Source organism: Triticum urartu, chromosome 4 (assembly GCF_003073215.2).
Source record: "Triticum urartu cultivar G1812 chromosome 4, Tu2.1, whole genome shotgun sequence".
NCBI classification, from domain to species: domain Eukaryota; kingdom Viridiplantae; phylum Streptophyta; class Magnoliopsida; order Poales; family Poaceae; genus Triticum; species Triticum urartu.
Window position 1 is genome coordinate 422,461,077 of NC_053025.1, and position 6,746 is coordinate 422,467,822.

The following is a 6,746-nucleotide window of genomic DNA, read 5'->3' on the forward strand; positions in this document are numbered from 1 at the left end:
TTCCGTTGCTATTGTATTAATTTATCCGTTGTCACAATCCTACCGGTGGTCCGTTGAAGACCTTCTCAAGTTTGATATATATCTCTCTTAATCTTTTCTACGGAAATAAGTTTTATGCCAAATCCATTGCTTGTCATCAATTTAATTGGTGAAGAATATGCATAATTTAATTCTTATTCTTGTTTCATCGAGTGAACTCAATTCCCTATTCCGGAGGTTCTTCAAATTCATGGTTTCCATAGCTCATCTTTCTTTTCCAGAGTTCCAAGCTCTCGCAATTATATCCCCACGGAGATACATCTAAAGCATTACAAGGTTTCACCTTGTGTTTTCAAATTCCCTTTCTTCTCGTTATCCTTTTGTTACCGGAGTTCTCACGAAGGTTCTACATGATGGTTCATCAAGGATTCAATTCTTTTTCGAAGTGTTCATCAACATTCTTTTCAGAGGAGCTCAAGTATTCTTCATCTTGCTATCTCGAGTACAATTCTTTCTAACGTATCATTGGAGGTGGTATTATGCCATTCTTGATCATTTGAGTTCATGTTTCATGATTCACATGTTGCTAAGAATGAGGTATTTTAAATCCATCAATATTGTCATCGGAGTTATCTTGGGTTATATTTCACCTAAAGCCTTCCCTAAGGATTGTTGCTAATTGTGGTGCTCATAAATTGACCCAAGTTCTTCTATCCTCCCGGTGGTATAAGGTTCTTGTTTCGTTGTTGATATCATTTCAATCTATTGTTTCGTTAGTGGCAAAATTTCACCTAAAGAATTTGAGATGTTTTCCATAAGGCCACGACAAGCTTACTCTTTTCGTTGTTGGTTTTCCAACAACTCCGTTCGACCCTTCTCCTAAGGATACCTTTTCAAGCTCTTTTGTAGCAGAAGTTGGCATTTTTTGCTACATTCTTTTATCCAAATTATCTATATTCTATTTTTTCTCCTGGAGGTCTAGTGATGTTGCTCTTTTCACTCCTCATCTCGGTTTGTTAAGACCATATTCTGTCCTTTGCTAATCCTTTTCCAACCGGACTGTCGTGTTTTCATTCAGGTATCCCCTCATCTTGTCAAATTCATGTTCAATTCCTTCCATTTACAGTTGGAGTGCTGTCCAAATTATACCATTCTTAATCCTTCTCTATCTTGTTTTAACCGGAGTGGTTTCAATATATATCTTGCCCTTCAACCTCAAGGTTTTTTCGCAATGTTCCTTGTTCCGCTTTTCTAACGGAGTGTTTTTGACTTTGCTCATCTTTGTTGCATTCTTTCTTTCAATTTGTTAAACCTCTCAAGGTTCTTTGGTATCACTCGTTTGTCAAAGAAGCAACTTTGTTTTACCTTTCCTCTTCCTCTTCCGTTTCCCTCCGGTGCCATCCTAGATCTTGGGACGAGATCCTCTCGTAGTGGTGGAGTGTTGTGACGCCCTGAGACCGTCGCACCATGTGTCTTCCAGTGATTCGCTGTTGTTGCCTTGTCTTTTGCTTGCGTGTCACATCTTGTCATCTCATCATGTGCATTGCATCATCATGTTTTCAAAACTTGCATCCGCCCCGGTCTCCTCGTCCTCTCCGTTGTCCGTTCTGAGCCCAACCACACTTGCACACGCCCGCGACATGTCCGAAATATTATTTTATAAGTGGCCGGAAAATGTTCTCGGATTGGGTTGAAAGTTGGCATGCGATGATGTTATAGTGTTAGTAGGTCGCCTTCCAAGTTTCATCGCATTCGGAGTCCGTTTGACGCCCCAACGGATAAATATAACGGCAATAGTAGCCGGTCTAACGTCGGTCGTTTTCGGTCTCCGGAGACAGTCGCCGGGCCTCCCTCTCTTCTCTTCTCTTAGCTCGAGACTGTCTACACAGCCCACTACCTACCGCCAGGTCCAACCTAACCTCTCTCGTCAGCCCGCGGCCCTCCTCGCGCGCGCGTCCGAAAATTGTCCCGGACCCGACCCGAGCAGTCGTCACCGTCGTGTCCAGATCATCCCCAAACATCTACAAAACGTCTCCATTTTCTCATTTGGGCTCCCTAGCCTATTTTTCCCGACTATATGATTGCGATCGGAGGGACGGATTAGCCCCTACCCAAAAATCCTTTTGCTATATATATGTCAGACCAACCCTAAAAACCCTCCCCCTTGTCCCATCGCGCCGCCGCCACCCACTCCATATCCCCCTCGGGATCGCCGCCGGATCCTCCTCGTTTTTCTCAGCCACCCAACCAGATCCACTCCCTTGCCTTCTCGATCCAACCCCACCGAGCTCCTTTGCTCGATTCCCCTGCTCCCTTCCTTCTCCTCCCTCTGTTTCCACCAGCAGGACCAGCCCTGCGCCGCCAAGCCCCTCTGAAAGTGCAACTATCCCTGGGTGGTTTTGGTAATTCCTAACAACATATAGCTCATTGAGCTAACATTATTCCAAGATTAATATTTCAGGAAAAGCTCAATGAATGGCATGGCATGGATAAGGAAAGTGGATCCTTCAAAATTCTAAGGACAAAAAGTTTGGCTCAAGCTTCAAGATCAAGACTCTACATTTTATATTTTAGTGATCCAAGATCACATTGAGTCTATAGGAAAAGCCAATACTATCAAGGACGGATGAGGTGTTGCTTAATGGATTGCTTTCTCAAAATGCTTAGTGATATGCTCCAAAACCCTCAGCTACCTTCCCACATCCACATATGACCTAAACCAAAAGTCAAACTCGGCCCCACCGATTCTTTCTATCCGGCGCCACCGAGTTTCAAATGTCATAGCCACTGCCACAAACCTAGGCAAATCGGTCTTACTGATAGGGATCTCGGTCTCACCGAGATGGGATTGTAATCTCTCTGTTTCCCTTCGTAACGTTTCGGTCTTACCAAGATGAGTGATCGGTCCCACCGAGATTGCAATGTAAACTCTCTGTTTCCCTTTTGTAACATCTCGGTCTCACCGAGATGAGCGAATCGGTCCCACCGAGTTTACCTGACCAACTCTCTGGTTAGCTATTTAGAAAAATCAGTCCCACCGAGTTTGTGTAATCGGTCACACCGAGATTACGTTATGCCCTAACCCTAACCATATCGGTCCTACCGAGTTGCATCTCAGTCCCACCGAAAATCCTAACGGTCACTAGGTTTGCTGAATCGGTCCGACCGAGTTTAACCATTCGGTCCCATCGAGTTTGGAAAATTGTGTGTAACAGTTAGATTTTGTGTGGAGGCTATATATACCCCTCCACCCACTCTTCATTCGTTGAGAGAGCCATCAGAACATACCTACACTTCCAATACACATTTTCTGAGAGAGAACCACCTACACTTGTGTTGAGGTCAAGATATTCCATTCCAACCATATGAATCTTAATCTCTAGCCTTCCCCAAGTTGCTTTCCACTCAAATCTTCTTTCCACCAAATCCAAATCCTGTGAGAGAGAGTTGAGTGTTGGGGAGACTATCATTTGAAGCACAAGAGCAAGGATTTCATCATCAACACACCATTTGTTACTTCTTGGAGAGTGGTGTCTCCTAGATTGGCTAGGTGTCACTTGGGAGCCTCTGACAAGATTGTGGAGTTGAACCAAGGAGTTTGTAAGGGCAAGGAGATCGCCTACTTCGTGAAGATCTACCGCTAGTGAGGCAAGTCCTTCGTGGGCGACGACCGTGATGGAATAGACAAGGTTGCTTCTTCGTGGACCCTTCATGGGTGGAGCCCTCCGTGGACTCGCGCAACCGTTACCCTCCATGGGTTGAAGTCTGCATCAACGTGGATGTACGATAGCACCACCTATTGGAACCACGACAAAAGCATCCGTGTCTCCAATTGCGTTTGAATCCTCTAAACCCTTTCCTTTACATTCTTGCAAGTTGCATGCTTTACTTTCCACTGCTCATATACTCTTTTGCATGCTTGCTTGAATTGTGTGGAGATTGCTTGACTTGTGCTAAGATAGCTAAAATCTGCCAAGAACTAAAATTGGGAAAAGGCTAGATTTTTATTTGGTCAAGTAGTCTAATCACCCCTCTAGACATACTTTCGATCCTACAAGTGGTATCAGAGCTTTGGTCTCCATTTGCTTTGATTTCCATAGCTTTTGGTGGTCATAGCCTTGGTCTCACAACCTAGGAGAGTATGGCGTCTAGCGAGGGAAATTATCACCATAGAGGTCCTTACTTTGATGGCACTAATTTTGCTAGTTGGAAGCATAAGATGAAAATGCATATTCTTGGACATAACCCTGCCGTTTGGGCTATTGTGTGTATTGGCTTGCAAGGTGAATTCTTTGATGGGAAAGAACCGAATCGTGAAGCTACCGCAGAAGAGTTGAAAATGCTGCAATACAACGCTCAAGCTTGTGATATCCTCTTCAACGGATTGTGCCCCGAAGAATTCAACAAAATCAGCCGTCTTGAGAATGCAAAGGAAATTTGGGATACTTTGATTGATATGCACGAAGGTACCGACTCCGTCAAGGAATCCAAATTGGATGTGCTTCAAAGTCAACTTGACAAGTTCAAAATGAAGGATGGTGAAGGTGTCGCTGAAATGTACTCTAGGCTTGCTCTTATCACAAATGAGATTGTCGGCTTAGGGAGTGAAGAGATGACCGATAGATTCATCATCAAGAAGATCCTAAGAGCCTTGGATGGAAAATATGATACCGTGTGCACATTGATCCAAATGATGCCCAATTACAAAGATCTCAAGCCAACGGAAGTCATCGGAAGAATTGTTGCTCATGAGATGTCACTCAAGGATAAAGAGGAACTTCACAACAAATCAAGTGGTGCTTACAAAGCCTCATGTGAAGCCCCCACATCATCGAGTGAGAAACAAACCTTCAATGAAGAATTGAGCTTAATGGTGAAGAACTTCAACAAGTTCTACAAGAGTAGAAGCAAAGAGAGAAGCTCCAAGTCAAGGTCCTACAATGACAAAAGATCTTCTAGTCGAGAGAGAAATTGCTACAATTGTGGAAGGCCTGGACACTATTCCAATGAGTGTACGCCCCCCTACAAGAGAAGAGAAGATTCTCCCAAGAGAAGAAGTAGAAGAGAAGAATCACCATCTAGAGAAAGAAGGAGTAGAGATGATCGTTATGAACGAAGACCCTCACGGAGAAGCAAGGATTCGGAAAGAAAGGACAAGTCATCAAGGAGCTACACAAAACGAAGACATCAAGCTAATGTTGGCGAATGGGTATCCGGCTCCGACTCCGACAACCACTCTGAGAGAAGCTATCACTCCGACTCCGAATATACTCAAGATGAAGGTGTTGCCGGTCTAGCACTTGTGACAACCAACTCCTACGACCTATTTGACTCACCAAATGAAGAAGTTGGAACATGCTTCATGGCTAAAGCCCCAAAGGTATCACACCCCGAGTATGTTGATTTCAATAGTGATGAAGATGACTTGTTAGGTGATGATGATTTACTTGTTGACAACTCTAGTGATGAATACTATGATGAAACGTCAATTAATCATGTCAATCAAGATAAAATGAATGACAATGATAAGGAGAAGATTGAGTCTCTAACTAAAGAACTAGACACTCTTAAGTTAGCTCATGAAACTATCTTAGGAGATCATCGAGAACTTTTAAGGACTCATGAGAAATTGTGCTTTGAAAAGCTCAACCTTGAGCAAGAGCATGAGTTCTTAAAAGCAATCAATGATGATCTTCGTAAGAAAAGTTCTTCTTACATTGCCAAGCGTTTACTCTTATCCACTTACATGCCTCAAGTCAAGTTTAGTAACAAGAACAAGAAAGATTCTTCCTCTAGTAGTAACAATAATCATGCTAAATCCAATATTGTTGCTTCTAGTAGTTCTCTTGATTCCACTAATGATTCTCTTAGCCAAGTTACACTTGAGCAAGAAAATAGCTTATTGAAGGGAATTATAGAGAAAGGTGTTTACAAGAGCCTTGCCGGAAGTAAGCAATTCGAGGAAATTATATGCAAGCAAGGAAGGCACCGGAAGAATCAAGGTGTTGGTTTTGAACGAAAGTTCAATGCCAATGGAGTTGAGTGGAAAGAAGATCAATACCCCAAGACGAAGTTTGTTCCTCAACAAGAGAAGTATGATCCTAATTCTCTCAAAGGGACACAAGCTCAAGATGATCTTCCACCACAAGACCACAAGCAAAAAGGCAAGGACAAGCTTTAAGAGGAAATTGATGCATTTGAAGAAGCCCCTAAGGCCTTGGTCAAGTGGGTTCCCAAGACTACTTCAAGTTCCACTTCATCAAGTACAACTACAACACCGAGGATTCCCATCAAGATGGTGTGGATCCCGAAGAAGAATAACTAGAGAGTTCTTGAGGGTGACTCCGCCAACATACTTCACTCTTATCATCTTGGCAAGAACAAGTGAAATCAACTTCCACATCTTGCACTAGTTCAAGGAGTCACAAACCCTCTTGTTGGTAAGACAAGGGACAAGGTAACCTAAAAGCTTTCATAGACATCATCTTGTGTGTGCATCACTCTATGTCTATGGATATCCTTGTTTGTTCCTTGTGGGACTAACCCATGTAGGTATTGAAAGTGCAACTCACTCCAATGGATAGCTTCAAATGATCTACATCAACATTGAGCATCCACATCTTCAACATCTACATGAAGTCATCATCGACAAAACCCAAGGTTAGTTCATCCCTCTTAGGGGGGATCTCACATCTAGGGGGAGCTTTACTCTAAGAATTGAGCTAAAGCAACTCTAATGGTGTGAACACAACAAATGCTTTATGTAA